Here is a 17,819-nt window from a genome sequence, read left to right as displayed (position 1 = left end):
AGCTAGGGGTCGGCAACCCAAAATGTTGAAAGAGCCATATTGGACCAAAAATACAAAAAAAAATCCGTCTGGAGCCGCGAAAAATTAAAAGACTTACATAAGTGTTATAATGACGGCAACACTGTCATGTCTGTTGATCATGTTTTTGTTTAGTTATGTTCTGCTTGGTTTTTGGACACTTTTTAGTTCCTGCTTTCACTCCCTTGCCTTGTCACCATGACTACTCATTAGTTTCACCTGTCTCACGTTTTGCACTCGCGCACCTGTCGCAAATCATGTCTGTATTATTTAAGCCCATTGTTGCCAGGGAGTCAGCCTGGCGACATTAACTCTGTTACCCTAGCTACTGTGGACTTCTGCTACCCATGTACACATGCTACCATAGTTCAGGCTGGTCATTTCATGTCACAGTAAGTGTTTTTCTTTCTTGCCCATACTCTGCCTAAGTGATAGTTTTTTTTTTCATTAGTCAAGTTTGTTCTCCGCCATTGTGCGCGCGTTTTATTTGCTCCCTTTTTTTGTAGTTTGTTAGTGTTCAAATAAATATGTATCTACCTTCACGCCATGTCCAGTCCAACTTTACTTGCATCTCGGGAAAACAAACTTCCCATAGTCCACGTATTGACAAACACATGATGTAAGTGTCTTATTTAGCTATATTAGACTACTATCAAAATGACTTTAAAAGTCTTATATAAGTGTTATAATGAAGGCAACACATGATGTAAGTGTCTTATTTAGCTATATTAGCCTACTATCAAAATGACTTTAAAAGTCTTATATAAGTGTTATAATGAAGGCAACACATGATGTAAGTGTCTATATTAGCTCTATTAGCCTACTATCAAAATGACTTTAAAAGTCTTATATAAGTGTTATAATGAAGGCAACACATGATGTAAGTGTCTATATTAGCTATATTAGCCTACTATCAAAATTATTTTAAAAGTCTTATATAAGTGATATAATGAAGGCAACACATGATGTAAGTGTCTATATTAGCTATATTAGCCTACTATCAAAATAACTTTAAAAGTCTTATATAAGTGTTATAATGAAGGCAACACATGACGTAAGTGTCTATATTAGCTATATTAGCCTACTATCAAAATGACTTTAAAAGTCTTATATAAGTGTTATAATGAAGGCAACACATGATGTAAGTGTCTATATCAGCTGTATTAGCCTACTATCAAAATTACTTTAAACGTCTTATAAGTGTTATAATGAAGGCAACACATGATGTAAGTGTCTATATTAGCTATATTAGCCTACTATCAAAATGACTTTAAAAGTCTTATATAAGTGTTATAATGAAGGCAACACATGATGTAAGTGTCTATATTAGCTATATTAGCCTACTATCAAAATTACTTTAAAAGTCTTATATAAGTGTTATAATGAAGGCAACACATGATGTAAGTGTCTATATCAGCTGTATTAGCCTACTATCAAAATGACTTTAAAAGTCTTATATAAGTGTTATAATGAAGGCAACACATGATGTAAGTGTCTATATTAGCTATATTAGACTACTATCAAAATGACTTTAAAAGTCTTGTATAAGTGTTATAATGAAGGCAACACATGATGTAAGTGTCTATATCAGCTATATTAGCCTACTATCAAAATGACTTTAAAAGTCTTATATAAGTGTTATAATGAAGGCAACACTTGATGTAAGTGTCTATATTAGCTATATTAGCCTACTATCAAAATGACTTTAAAAGTCTTATATAAGTGTTATAATGAAGGCAACACATGATGTAAGTGTCTATATTAGCTATAATAGCCTACTATCAAAATGACTTTAAAAGTCTTATATAAGTGTTATAATGAAGGCAACACATGATGTAAGTGTCTATATTAGCTATATTAGACTACTATCAAAATGACTTTAAAAGTCTTATATAAGTGTTATAATGAAGGCAACACATGATGTAAGTGTCTATATCAGCTATATTAGCCTACTATCAAAATTACTTTAAAGGTCTTATATAAGTGTTATAATGAAGGCAACACATGATGTAAGTGTCTATATTACCTATATTAGCCTACTATCAAAATGACTTTAAAAGTCTTATAAGTGTTATAATGAAGGCAACACATGATGTAAGTGTCTATATTAGCTATATTAGCCTACTATCAAAATTACTTTAAAAGTCTTATATAAGTGTTATAATGAAGGCAACACATGATGTAAGTGTCTATATTAGCTATATTAGCCTACTATCAAAATTACTTTAAAAGTCTTATATAAGTGTTATAATGAAGGCAACACATGACGTAAGTGTCTATATTAGCTATATTAGCCTACTATCAAAATGACTTTAAAAGTCTTATACAAGTGTTATAATGAAGGCAACACATGATGTAAGTGTCTATATTAGCTATATTAGCCTACTATCAAAATGACTTTAAAAGTCTTATATAAGTGTTATAATGAAGGCAACACATGATGTAAGTGTCTATATTAGCTCTATTAGCCTACTATCAAAATGACTTTAAAAGTCTTATATAAGTGTTATAATGAAGGCAACACATGATGTAAGTGTCTATATTAGCTATATTAGCCTACTATCAAAATTATTTTAAAAGTCTTATATAAGTGTTATGATGAAGGCAACACATGATGTAAGTGTCTTTATCAGCTATATTAGCTATATGTATTTTTATTCTACACAAATCATTAGTAAAATGGAGGCTTCTCAGAAGGTGAGATAACTCCTGGAAATGACTGTCTTAGAATGGCCAAAGGTATAGATGTGTGTGTCCAAGTTTAAGAAAACGGGAGGCTGTCTTCTACTAGTGGATTTATTACAATCTTTGCAAGCTGGGTAACGTTTGCTGTGGTCTGGAACAACATGGCACACAAACAACTATCAGAAACGCAGCCAATATTACATAGAGATAATGTGTCATGAGACATGCAAATATAAATTATATACACAGAGGATATAAGTAAAGGAAATTAAATGAGTTAAAATATACCTACAAACGAGGCATAATGGTGCAATATTTACATGCAGTTAGCCTAAATAGCATGTTAGCATGGATTAGGTTGCAGTCATGGAGTGACCAAATATGCCTGATAAGCACTCCAGCACATCAATAACATCAACAAAGCTCACTTTAGTGCATTCAAGCACAGCATAAAACGTTTGGTGGACAAAATGAGACAAAGAAGGAGTGGCATAAAACACGTCTTTCTGCGGCAGCGTCGGAGAAAGTTGTACGTGGAAACAAACTACGGTGAGTTCAAGGATCGCTGAAATTAGTAGGACAAAACGGTGCTTGCCAAATACTCTCATCAGTGAAGCATGTATGACATAAACAGTGGAATTTTTAACAATTAGGACAGTTTGTGTCTTGTTTGTTCTCCTACAAAAAATATATTAAAACAAAAAATAAAAAAATTTCTTCATCTTTTTCAATTTTCACACATCTCTGAAAGAGTTCCAGGCAGCCACTAGGGCGGCGCTAAAGAGCTGACCCCCGGTCTAAGCATACATGTAAAATTGTCCATAAATGTCAATACTCTGGTGTGTCTCGCTGGGAGTAAAGGAAATCATCCCTGAGCAGCAGGCAGCTACTAGAATGTGAAAGAATGTATGATTTTTAAAGTTGGACTGTTTATGATTTTTTTTTTTTACTAATGTATTGCGGTGGCATATTGTGTTTCAATCAATCAATCAATCAAAGTTTATATATATAGCCCTAAATCACGAGTGTCTCAAAGGGCTGCGCAAGCCACAACGACAACACATGTATATTGTAATTGTATATATAAATGTGTTCACAACACATTTATATTAATTGGTAGTTTCTCCGTTGTATTTACTTAAAATTCCAAGGCCACAAGAACGAATGTTTCAACATCTTTGCCAACACAGTGTGAAGGCAATTTAACGACCTGCGTCAAGCTGGCCCGCTTTGGTAATTGGAGGTATTAAAATACCACTGCTGTTTGTGCCGTGAAAAAAAATGTTTTGTGCTGTTAAGGCTTTTAAGTCATTCAAAAAATGACCTTTTTGCCTCGTGACGTCACGCGTTCCCCTTTCCGTGTTCAAATCTCACCAGACTCGTGTCAAACGTGCTGCTTTGTGTTGTGTACTCTGAAAATGCGTGTGCCGTAAAAACGTTGTACGTTTAAAGCTTAAAGGGGGAATTGCTCTTTTTTGGGATGTGTGCCTACTGTATCGTTCACAATCCTTATGTAAGAGAAGAACACATATGTTTGTTATTTTTTTATGCATTCTAAGCCGTAAAATACGGCAAGTACGAGGTGGCTAACAATGCAGCTAATTGGATTCGTATATTCCTCCCAAAAAGCTCTTTTAAAAACCTCCAAAAACCTCCAACAATACTCCATTTCGTGACCTGAGTAATAACGAAGTATTAGCGATATTGTTAGTATAAGCGCTAATACCAAGGAACTATTTTTACCGTAGCCGTGATCACAGAGAGCTAACTAGCTTATGTTACCATATTGACATTTTGAGCTGCTGCTCAAATGATCACCTCTGAGTTGGTGAAAATTAAATCTAAATTCGAAATGATGCCTCTCACCTAGATAGTAGAAGGTTGTGGCCATAAACCGAGAAGTTGGTCAACTTTGACAATCAACTTATTATTATTATTATTATAGAGGTTTATTTGAAATAGGGACAAATACAAAAACATAGACATCTGAAACAGTTATCCAATGTATGCATCATAGTGTTTGTAGCCAAAGCTAATTTACAACACTTGTCCCCAACAACAACAACAACAACCATACAGATCCAACATCATTAAAATAGGAAAATAAAAAATAGAATAAGGCAAAGATAAGTCGATAATAATGATAATAGAAATAATACAGACAAAGTGCAAAACTAGATAAAAGCCAATAATAATAATAACACAGACAAAGTGCAGACTAGATAAAAACCAATTAGTGAAAATTTGTAAAAACCTAAACATGGGAACACGATTGTTGCTCAACTAGCCATAATTTTGTTTGTTTTTTGAAAGTGACAAGTGACTTAGACTCGGAGATGGGGAAAAAGACTCAAAGATAGTTTTATTTCTAACCTGCGGGAGGATCATGATTAATTCTTCATACTAAACATACACACATCCCATCAGTTGGCATCCCAGTGAGAGCAGACATTGTACAGTAAGTGATTGTTTTATTTTGAACGTAGTATGTATTTCTGTTTAGCACTTACCAAAACTGCTATTTGTGGGATCAGCTTCTAAAACGTGTAGCTCGTTCTCCTTATATTCAGGCTCAAAAATATATGATAATTTGTCCCAAAGTAGTTGTTGTTGGCTCTCGTGAAGTCTGCCATGGTTAGTGGTAGGGATGTCCGATAATGGCTTTTTTTGCCGATATCCGATATTCCGATATTGTCCAACTCTTTAATTACAGATACCGATATCAACCGATATATACAGTCGTGGAATTAACACATTATTATGCCTAATTTGGACAACCAGGTATGGTGAAGATAAGGTACTTTTAAAAAAATGTTATAAAATAAAATGAGATGAATAAATTAAAAACATTTTCTTGAATAAAAAAGAAAGTAAAACAATATAAAAACAGTTACATTGAAACTAGTAATTAATTAAAATTAGTAAAATTAACTGTTAAAGGTTAGTACTATTAGTGGACTAGCAGCACGCACAATCATGTGTGCTTACGGACTGTATCCCTTGCAGACTGTATTGATATATATTGATATATAATGTAGGAACTAGAATATTAATAACAGAAAGAAACAACCCTTTTGTGTGACTGAGTGTGAATGAGTGTAAATGGGGGAGGAAGGTTTTTTGGGTTGGTGCACTAATTGTAAGTGTATCTTGTGTTTTTTATGTTGATTTAATATTAAAAAATTTAAAAAAATAAAAAAAACGATACCGATAATAAAAAAAAACTATACCGATAATTTCCGATATTACATTTTAACGCATTTATCGGCCGATATTATCGGACATCTCTAGTCGGTAGCGTTTTTGTTGTATTTCACGGAAATAGCGAACATTGTGAGGCGAGCGTCCCGAACACTAATCAGAGGCAGGTGAAAATAATCAGCACCCATGGCAACCGAGAAACACAAACCCAGGGGTGCTGAAACAGAACTAAGAGAGTCTTAAACGAAAACGAAACATGACCCGGGCAACGGATCATCACAGAAAACAATCTGAAGTTGTATTTTTAAGTTATTATGCCATGATTTTACCCGTCCGGCCCACGTGGAAAGAGGTTTTGAGACCCCTGATATAATTGATATAAATTTGGCTGATTTATGAATAATAAAACGTTTTTAGTTAGACAAAAAAAATTGTTTCACAAATAAATGGGACAATTTAGGGAGATTTTGACAAGGTATGTGTGTGTGTGTGTGTGTGTGTGTGTGTGTGTGTGTGTGTGTGTGTGTGTGTGTGTGTGTGTGTGTGTGTGTGTGTGTGGAGGGGGGGGGGGGGTTTATGAGTATTAACATGTTGATAACAAAAACTACAATAGCTAGACAAAAACAATAGCAGCACAAACTTAGCACAAGCGTTTGGGACAAGTTTGGGGAGATTTTTATAAGGTGCGGGGTGTGGGGGGGCTATAATAACACATTAATAACATTTACTTTTTCAAATGTTCTTGTATTTAGACCATATTTTCGGTATATTAGATGGAATCTTTACCAAGGTAAAGATAAAGATTCCATCTAGAATACAGAAAATATGGTCTGATTACAAGAACATTTGAAAAAGTATATGAATAGGAAGACATAATGAACCTTTTTGAGCACATTAATAACATAAGAACTACTAAAAATAATAATTGTAGCACAAACAAACGGGACAATTTTGGCGAGATTTTGGATGACATCACTAGTCAGAAAAAGTATTTTAGAATAACCTTAAAAACCGTTACGGCTTGTAGGGACCTTTGCATCATTAATAGCTCGTAGAAAGACTTTTATTGGAGTGGAAAATCACAGTTTGCCCCCAAGGCCTCCCTATGGTTTAAGGACCTCATGTTTTTCTTAGATTTAGAGAAAATTAAATATATTACGAGGGGTACGCCAAAACAATTTGACTTGACCTGGGGCTGCATAATTAGTTACATAGCTAAATTAAAGCATACTTGCCAACCTTGAGACCTCCAATATCGGGAGGCGGGTGGTGGGGGGGGGGGCGTGGTTGGGGGCGTGGTTATTTACAGCTAGAATTCACCAACTCGAGTATTTCATATATATTTCATATATATATATATATATATATATATATTTATATATATATATATATATATATATATATATATATATATATATATATATATATATATATATATATATATATATATATATATATATATATGTATATATACATATATATATATATATATGTGTGTGTGTGTGTGTGTGTATGAAATACTTGACTTTCAGTGAATTCTAGCTATATATATATATATATATATATATATATATATATATATATATATATATATATATATATATATATATATATATATATATATATATATTTATTTTATTTACATATAAATAAAAGAAATACTTGAATTTCAGTTTTCCGGTGGCTATCCATTACATGGCAGTATTGTCATGTTTATCTTCTCCGTTCATGATGAGTATATCATTTCGGCCACCGTGTTCAATGGAGAAGTCTGTTCTACAAAATGTACAGGCAACATACACCTTCCCCTTCGAACTGTCCTGGATGAACTGAAATTCTTGTTCGTTTTGGAACTTGCAAGCGTATTTCTTCATCTTGCTCGTCTACGGCGTCGCCATGTCTGTAATTTCCTCGTTCTTCTGCTTCGTCTCCTTGTTGTGTGCGCAGTTGTGCACTCTACTCTCTAAAAGCCCTAGATGTTATGACGTCATTGGGCAGGCAAGCTGTTTATATTGTGGGAAAGCGGACGTGAGAACAGGCTGTCCCCACTCAGTCTCAGGTCCGCATTGAGCTGGAGGGGGCGTGGCCTCCAGCTCCGGCTGAATACCGGGATTCTCCCGCTAAAAACGGGAGGGTTGACAAGTATGAATTAAAGACACTATAGGACAGGGGTGTCCAAAGTGTGGCCCGGGGGCCATTTGCGGCCCGCAGCTAATTGTTTACCGGCCCGCCACACATTCTGGAAATGCTATTGCAAAAATAAATAAAAAACATTAAAAAAAGCGGAATGAGGTGAGATCTAACTAAGAAAAGTTGCAATGTTGACACAAAGCTGCCATGCAGGCTGTTTTTTTTCCTTTTGTCTATCTTTATTTTTCTTTTTTTTGCCATTGCTCAAATTTAAAAAAAAAAAAAAGACCTATTCAAGGCTCCAATTATTTCAAATATTTCACTTTAAAATGTTTTATGTGGAAAATGTTGCATATATTGTGTGGTTGCCATACAAAAACATCAACGTTTTCTTTGACAAAAGAGCATAAAACAAACAAAATAATAGTTCAAACGTAAAATTGACAGATATATCTGAAGTTGATCTCGTAACTTAAGTGTTAAAAGTAAAAAAATAAAATAAAATAAAAATGTATCACTTTATGAGTGGGGCACCTTTTGGATCCCAAATATATTTAATGGGATTTTATTTATCTTTTCACTGTGATTACTGAAAAATAATAATGAATTAAAATCAATGGTGTCCTGCATTATTGATCTTTTTAAGGCTCTAATTACTTCACATCAAACATTGCTTTCTGAATGTTTTGGGAAGTGGGGGAAATACTGCATATTTCAGTTTTATTATAAAAAACAAAGTTGTCTTTGACAGAAACAGCATGAAACTTTTTAGTTTTTTTTTTACTTTAAATCAACCTGAAGTTGATATACTGTAGAGATTTACTGTAAGTGTTAAATAAATTAAAAAAAATAATAATTTGACATGTTTTTAACATTTTAATGACTTAGACCCTTTATGATCCCCGGGAGCCCTAAAGGTAAAAAAAAAAAAACATATATTTTGTTATGATTTGAAAATGAAAAATATCAAAAGGGCCCCAGCATGCTTTAATTTTTCCGTGTGCGGCCCTCAGGGGAAAAAGTTTGGACACCCCTGCTATAGGATAAATGTGACAATGTTTTGACAATGAACCTTTCCATTTACCTCAACCTTTTTTTTTTTTGGTGTTGTTTTTATTCTTTTGTCTATCTTTAGTGTTCGTTTTTTGCCATTGCTCAAAAAAAAAAAAAAAAAAAAGACCTATTCAAGGCTCCAATTATTTCAAATATTTCACTTTAAAATATTTTATGTGGAACATTTTGCATATATTGTGTGGTTGCCATACAAAAACATCAACGTTTTCTTTGACAAAAGAGCATAAAACAAACAAAATAATAGTTAAAACGTAAAATTGACAGATATATCTAAAGTTCATCTCGTAACTTAAGTGTTGAAAGTAAAAAAATAAAATAAAATAAAAATGTATCACTTTATGAGTGGGGCACCTTTTGGATCCCAAATATATTTAATGGGATTTTATTTATCTTTTCACTGTGATTACTGAAAAATAATAATGAATTCAAATCAATGGTGTCCTGCATTATTGATCTTTTTAAGGCTCTAATTACTTTACATCAAACATTGCTTTCTGAATGTTTTGGGCAGTGGGGGAAAAACTGCATATTTCAGTTTTATTATAAAAAACAAAGTTGTCTTTGACAGAAAAGGCATAAAACCTTTTAGTTTTTTTTAACTTTGTATCAACCTGAAGTTGATATACTGTAGAGATTTACTGTAAGCGTTAAATAAATTTAAAAAAAATAATAATTTGACTTGTTTTTAACATTTTAATGACTTAGACCCTTTATGTTCCCTGGGAGCCCTAAAGGTAAAAAAAAAATCCATATATTTTGTTATGATTTGAAAATGAAAAATATCAAAAGGGCCCCAGCATGCTTTAATTTTTCCGTGTGCGGCCCTCAGGGGAAAAAGTTTGGACACCCCTGCTATAGGAAAAATGTGACAATGTTTTGACAATGAACCTTTCCATTTACCTCAACCTTTTTTTTTTGTGTGTGTTGTTTTTATTCTTCTGTCTATCTTTAGTTTTCTTTTTTTGCCATTGCTCAAAAAAAAAAAAAAAAAAGACCTATTCAAGGCTCCAATTATTTTAAATATTTCACTTTAAAATGTTTTATGTGGAAAATTTTGCATATATTGTGTGGTTGCCATACAAAAACATTAACGTTTTCTTTGACAAAAGAGCATAAAACAAACAAAATAATAGTTAAAACGTAAAATTGACAGATACATCTGAAGTTGATCTCGTAACTTAAGTGTTGAAAGTAAAAAAATAAAATAAAATAAAAATGTATCACTTTATGAGTGGGGCACCTTTTGGATCCCAAATATATTTAATGGGATTTTATTTATCTTTTCACTGTGATTACTGAAAAATAATAATGAATTCAAATCAATGGTGTCCTGCATTATTGATCTTTTTAAGGCTCTAATTACTTCACATCAAACATTGCTTTCTGAATGTTTTGGGCAGTGGGGGAAAAACTGCATATTTCAGTTTTATTATAAAAAACAAAGTTGTCTTTGACAGAAACAGCATAAAACTTCTTAGTTGTTTTTTTTTAACTTTAAATCAACCTGAAGTTGATATACTATAGAGATTTACTGTAAGTGTTAAATAAATAAAAAATAATAATAATTTGACATGTTTTTAACATTTTAATGACTTAGACCCTTTATGATCCCTGGGAGCCCTAAAGGTAAAAAAAAAAAAAATCCATATATTTTGTTATGATTTGAAAATGAAAAATATCAAAAGGGCCCCAGCATGCTTTAATTTTTCAGTGTGCGGCCCTCAGGGGAAAAAGTTTGGACACCCCTGCTATAGGAAAAATGTGACAATGTTTTGACAATGAACCTTTCCATTTACCTCAACCTTTTTTTTTTTTTTGTGTTGTTTTTATTCTTTTGTCTATCTTTAGTTTTCTTTTTTTGCAATTGCTCAAAAAACTGCATATTTCAGTTTTATTATAAAAAACAAAGTTGTCTTTGACAGAAACAGCATAAAACTTTTTAGTTGTTTTTTTTTACTTTAAATCAACCTGAAGTTGATATACTGTAGAGATTGACTGTAAGTGTTAAATAAATAAAAAATAATAATAATTTGACATGTTTTTAACATTTTAATGACTTAGACCCTTTATGATCCCTGGGAGCCCTAAAGGTAAAATAAAATAATAAATAATAATAATCAAAATAAATCCATATATATTGGAATGGTTTGAAAAATGAAAAATATCAAAAGGGCCCCAGCATGCTTTAATTTTTCCGTGTGCGGCCCTCAGTGGAAAAAGTTTGGACACCCCTGCTGTAGGATAAATGTGACACTCACTGTTGACAATGAACCTTTCCATTTACCTCAACTTTTTTTTTTTTTTTTTTTTTTGGTGTTGTTTTTATTCAGTGACATTTCTCTGTATATTTGTGACATTTTTTTTTCTTCCTTTTAGTCAGTTAGTGTGATTCTCTATCTGCTTGTGGTGAAGAGGACGGCAGTACATTGCTACCCACTGTGACTGAAATGTAGGACGAAGGTGGGAGGGGGTGTTATTATTTTACTTTTATTATTTTTTTGTAATTTTTTTTTTGTATTTTTGTATTTTTTTTGAGGGGTGGGGGAGACAAAAATAAATAAACGTCTGTTTTCTCAGTACCTGTATTATGATTTCCCTATCAAATGAATAAATAATTTTTAAAAATTTTTTAAAAATTGTTACGGCACAAACAAAAAAATGTATGGCATAAACCAGCCCAAACGTCGCACAAACGAATGTCAGTGTTATTTTATATTTTCACTGATAAGGTGGGGCCGAATTCCAATCCAAATGGGCAAGGAGGGACCTGAAGTCCAGTTTTTCAGTCATAATGTCACGCAATTGAGAGAATGCACGAAGAATAGATACTGTTTTGGAGGTCTAAAAATACCGGAATCTTTTTTATAGGAATATCCTAAAAAAAAGCTATTTTGGGTCCGGTCTGAACTACGACCAGACACGGGGGTGTGAAATGCAGGGGAGTGATTAGTGGGAGTGGAATGAGAACGATGTTGTTTCTGCTGTGGTGTTGTTGATACAAACACAACAAATAGAGTAGTCGTTCTGCAAGTCAGGGCCGTCACAGACGCCCGCCAGTGGGTATCTAGGGACGACGTCTCGTGGAAATCCCGGGGCTTTGGTAAGATTTGGACACGGATGTGGTGGACTGCTTGACTGTATTTTTGAAATACTTAAAAGCCTTAACAGCACTGGCTGGTTTTTTTTACGGCACAAACGTAGCAGAAATACACAGCAGTGGTATTTTAATTATCTCCACGCAGGTAATTTACCACGATCCAAATCTTCCCTATACATATGAGCATATAGTGTACTGTACATGTGCTGTGGTGAGAGTGTGATGCTCTCCTCAAGACAACAACATGTGTCATCGCTGATGACTGAATGACTTTTTCCATTATTACTTATGACATTTTTGGGGGGTTTTCTACGTTTGAAGCGTAGAAAAAAAAAAACACACCTTTTTGTACTCAAACCTTCATCATCTTCAGGCATAAAGTAGTAAAGTAATGCAGTACTCACATGTCCATGAGTACGCCCCAAAGAGTAAAGTTCGGTTCAACTCTGACGCTCCTCGTCCTCCTTCTGCGTTTTCTTCGTCTTCGCCGCGGATTCCAGTCGCTGGACGAATGGAAACAAACTGACTCACTGTGAGAGAAGAAGAGAGAGAGAGAGAGAGAGAGAGAGAGAGAGAGAGAGAACGTCTGTTTTCAATCTGTATTTCTGCCAACCCCGACAGGAAGTCAATCGACTCCAACACACACACACACACGCTGGTCAGTAGTAAACTGCCGTCTCTTTGCAGACATTTAGATGTTTTCGCCCTTACCCTCATCTAAGCAGCAACCATGTCTTAAAAATCTACTCTAATACGTCTATTTCTACAACAGAGATCCATACTCAAATGAGTCTACTTCATCAACACAGGCCTAGTCTAATGAGTCTACATCATGGGTCTCCATCAGGCTGCCAGTGAGCCAACAGATGTTGAGTAGCTCACTGAAGGGTCAAAGAAAAATACACTGGTCTACTAGTGAAATGCTTCCAAAATAAAAGTAGGTCAACCTGTCCAAAATTTGGGTCACTAATTTAAAAAAATAGGAGTCCAAAGTGCTAGTTGGCAATAGTTTTCAAGATGCATTATTGGTTCCAGATAAATTGTTGAAAAAACTGTAAAAAGGATTTGTTTTTATTATCGGTATCGTTTTTTTTTTTTATTGTTGTTGTTTTTTTGTTTTTTTTATTAAATCAACATAAAAAACACAAGATACACTTACAATTAGTGCACCAACCCAAAAAACCTCCCTCCTCCATTCACACTCATTCACACAAAAGGGTTGTTTCTTTCTGTTATTAATATTCTGGTTCCTACATTATATATCAATATATATCAATACAGTCTGCAAGGGATACAGTCCGTAAGCACACATGATTATGCGTGCTGCTGGTCCACTAATAGTACTAACCTTTAACAGTTAATTTTACTAATTTTCATTCATTACTAGTTTCTATGTAACTGTTTTTATATTGTTGTACTTTCTTTTTTATTCAAGAAAATGTTTTTAATTTATTTATCTTATTTTACTAATTTTTTTAAAAAGTACCTTATCTTCACCATACCTGGTTGTCCAAATTAGGCATAATGTGTTAATTCCACGACTGCATATATCGGTTGATATCGGTATCGGTTGATATCGGTATCGGTAATTAAAGAGTTGGACAATATCGGAATATCGGATATCGGCAAAAAGCCATTATCGGACATCCCTAGTTCTAATGGTACAATGTGTTTGCTCATTGGCTCAGAAGGCTAATTGATGATTAGAAAACCCTTGTGCAATCATGTTCACACATCTGAAAACAGTTTAGCTCGTTACAGAAGCTACAAAACTGACCTTCCTTTGAGCAGATTGAGTTTCTGGAGCATCACATTTGTGGGGTCAATTAAACGCTCAAAATGGCCAGAAAAAGAGAACTTTCATCTGAAACTCGACAGTCTATTCTTGTTCTTAGAAATGAAGGCTATTCCACAAAATTGTTTGGGTGACCCCAAACTTTTGAACGGTGTTGTAGCCCTTAATCACAAGTGTCTCAAAGGGCTGCACAAGCCACAACGACATCCTCGGCTCAGATCCCACATCAGGGCAAGAAAAAAACTCAACCCAATGGGAACAACGAGAAACCTTGGAGGGGACCGCAGATGTGGACTAGTGTGCTCTTTTTCTATAGGTAAACTTGGATCACTGTGAACAACACATTGGCAGATCATTGCATTGTTATTTTAACATTAAACAAACATCTAATATACATAGAACTTCAGGGTCCAAACTTGTGATTAACATGAATTGATTAACGTGGAAAAACTTATTCGGGTGTTTCCATTTAGTGGTCAATTGTACGAAATATGTACTGTACTGTGCAATCTACTAATAAAAGTTCCAATCAATCAAACATAATTGAGGCGAACCTCTTTAAGTCCTCTCCTTTTTGGCCTTTATTTTTCTGTAATGTGATTTATGTAACTAAAGTGTCCCTCTAGCTTGTTTTCTTCAGATGCAGTCAGTAGTCTTCTGTTCAAATTATATTAGTTATACTAGTGGTGTTCCTCAAGGTTCCATCTTAGGTCCTCTTTTTTTTTTTTTTTTTTTTATCATTTGAGGTATTCAACTGTTGGCCCACAAGTTCAGCTCAACAAGAGGCTCAGATTTTTGCAGCAGTTTCTTATAAACACCAGAGTGCCCAAAATCTTTGATTAGCTTATTTGCAGAACCTCCGTAAAAAAGCAGAGCGCTCCCGTTACTTTGACAAAATAGCTGTCTACAAAATAGGACTAATGGTGAGGGATGTAGTCTGGTCTGTAGATTTCTGAGAAATGTGGCCCCCAAGACAATTTAGTTGATTATCCCTGCAACATGGTAACAATTCTCGGTACCCAGGAATCGATACAGGTACTCAACGGTGCCAATTTTTAATACTTTTGTGTGTTAATAAATATTATTATTTTTTGATAATATAATTATGTTTTTAATTTCAACATTTTAAAATGAGATGATTATGATAAGTGTCATTGGTACATCCTACTTTATTATCACATTTCTAAGTCTCATTTTCAAATACAGTGGAGCCTCGATTTACGAACCCCTCTATTTGCAAACTTTTCGATGCACGAACATTTAATTCGAGCCAAATCGAATCGCTGTGGAGTTAAAAAAGAAAAACTATTGGCTGAGGGCTACATTAATGGCACTCACACGTATGTAAGAATTGACGAAGCAGGCTTCGTACCACAGCATGTTTTAAGACAACCAGGTAGACTTGATAGGAGGCAGCTGATAGGGTAAAGGTAAAGATTCCATCTAAATATACCGAAAGTAATGTCTGATTACAAGAAAATTTGAAAGAGGACATTCTTGTATCTGTTACATTCTTAAAACCTCCGAAAAATACCTACCTCTTTAGGACCACCCTTTCTAGATGTATAAAGATTTGTATTTACAACATTAATAATATATACGTACATACTATGCAAAAATAAAAATAAAAATGTATTTAGGGTCCGCACAGGACCATTGTCAAAGGAATCCCAAAGGGAGTTCCTTTTGCAATGGGACGAAAGGAACCTATTGAATTTGTAAGGTTTATTATTATTATTATATTATTATTATTTTTCCGCAGCTTTGCGCACTACTTTGCCCCCCTTAACATGCTTCAAAACTCACCAAATTTGACACACACATAGAAAAACGCGATCAAAACTCTTTAGTCAAAAAAACAAACCCCAAAACTCAAAATTGCGCTCTAGCGCCCCCTAAGAAGAAAACTGCCTGTAACTCCCAGTACGAATGTCGTAGAGACATGAAACAAAAACTCAACTCAACTCAACTCACTTAGACCTACATTTCATAATTTGACATCCTCGGGCAAAAACCAACAGGAAGTTGCCAATTCTCCCTTCAAGACAAAAATTTACTAAAAACACTCATTTTTGCCTCTTTGAGCTGTAATTTGACCCCCTTCAAAACTCACCAAACTTTTCACACACATCAGGACTGGTGGAAATTGCGATCTAATTAAAAAAAACGAACCCCAAAACTCAAAATTGCGCTCTAACGCAATTTTTGAATAAAACACAGACAAAACTGCTCCTCAGAGGAAAACACAGACAAAACTGCTTGTAACTTCCGATAGGAACGTCTTAGAGACATGAAACAAAAACCTCTATGTAGGTCTCACTTAGACATACATTTCATAGGTTAATACCCTTCAGCAAAAATCAACAGGAAGTTTGATATTACCCCTTCAAAACAAAATTTTTGTAACAAGCGGTCACCAAACATCAAACATTATCTCCTTTGAGCGCGTTTGTTGTTTCGGCTTCAAACTACTACAGGAGAGAGATTGAACCCTTTTGATTAAAAGTTGATGAAAGCGTTTTGAAAAGTGCTACGGTTTTGATTTTACGAGCCTTCAAAGAACCACTGCGTTGATGCTGCTCCGCTGCTGTGATTTTATGAGCCTTCAAAGAAAACAACCACTGTGCCGCAGCACCTAGGAAAAAAACACAGACACAACTTCCTCCAACTCCCAGTACGAATATCGTAGAGACATTAAACAAAAACCTCTATGTAGGTCTCACTCAGGACTACCACTGGACAAAGTATTGGGACACTTAGGACTAGCACCAGCCAAAGATGCGGACCCGACCAACGCTGCTTGCAGCTTTAATTTATTCCTTTGAGCAGATTGAGTTTCTGGAGCATCACATTTGTGGGGTCAATTAAACACTCAAAATGGCCAGAAAAAGAGAACCTTCATCTGAAACTCGACAGTCTATTCTTGTTCTTAGAAATTAAGGCTATTCCACAAAATTGTTTGGGTGACCCCAAACTTTTGAACGGTAGTGTAAGTGTTCTGACTCATTTGCAATGTTAGGAAAAATGGTGTTACATAATAATGAGGTTAATTTTACTAGTAAAGTATAATGTAATTAATTCATTTTCCTACGGTACACCGTTACCTATGTGTTTCATGCAATGTGGCACGCTAGTTTTGATGGTGTTGTATGTCAGCAAGACAGCGTCAGAAGCCCAGCAAGTGCAATGCAGGAAGTATCCTTTTACTAATGCAAGCAACAACTAGCACCACACTAAAATGAACTTGATATCAAATAGGAAGAGGCAACATCACACAGCAAACAACACACAACATGTATTTACACACATCTACTACTACTACTACTGCTACTACTACTATGAGGGAATAACGAACAACAAATTAATGATTGAGGTGACAAGCTTGCAATTCTACAATACCCTGTTTGTGGACAAGGACACTACAGCCATCAAAGTACATTCAATCTCTTTGTTAACTAGCGTTAACACAATTCAGTAAAAAGATTCAACAGACGTTACTGCGGGCAAACTGCCGTTGTTGAGCTAACAAACTGAAATAATGCTTCGTCTGAGTGCGCTCTCGCTGACGTCGCAAGTTGCTTGGCAACAGACACTGCCTTTCAACGGCACACACACACTGCTCTCATGAAACATCTCTCAACTGCATATGCCATATATTTTATTTTTATTTTATTTTATTTTTTAAAGAGCAATTCCGTTGGTAATACAGTGACTTTCACTGGATTGGGTAAGTAGCGAGTGACTATAATTAATGGCTTTATAAAAGTAATATGCCGAACACTGCCTATTTGTACAAATTGCTGTCGGTTTTCTCCACTA

The 17,819-nt window shown here is 34.5% G+C and overlaps 1 protein-coding gene across 1 annotated transcript in view; it reads right to left on the bottom strand.

Moving 5' to 3' along the window:
• The window catches only part of LOC133651084 (platelet-derived growth factor receptor beta-like), a 56,115-nt gene extending 43,387 nt beyond the window's left edge, over positions 1 to 12,728 (bottom strand). The window contains exon 1 of the mRNA XM_062049013.1: positions 12,610 to 12,728. The gene's annotated coding sequence lies outside the window, so the exon portion shown is untranslated. The remainder of the gene's footprint in view (positions 1 to 12,609) is intronic.
• Positions 12,729 to 17,819: the final 5,091 nt, after the last annotated feature.

This window comes from Entelurus aequoreus, linkage group LG05 (assembly GCF_033978785.1).
Source record: "Entelurus aequoreus isolate RoL-2023_Sb linkage group LG05, RoL_Eaeq_v1.1, whole genome shotgun sequence".
NCBI classification, from domain to species: Eukaryota; Metazoa; Chordata; class Actinopteri; order Syngnathiformes; family Syngnathidae; genus Entelurus; species Entelurus aequoreus.
The sequence above is the reverse complement of the archived record's forward strand: the minus strand, read 5'-3'. Positions and strand labels throughout refer to the sequence as shown.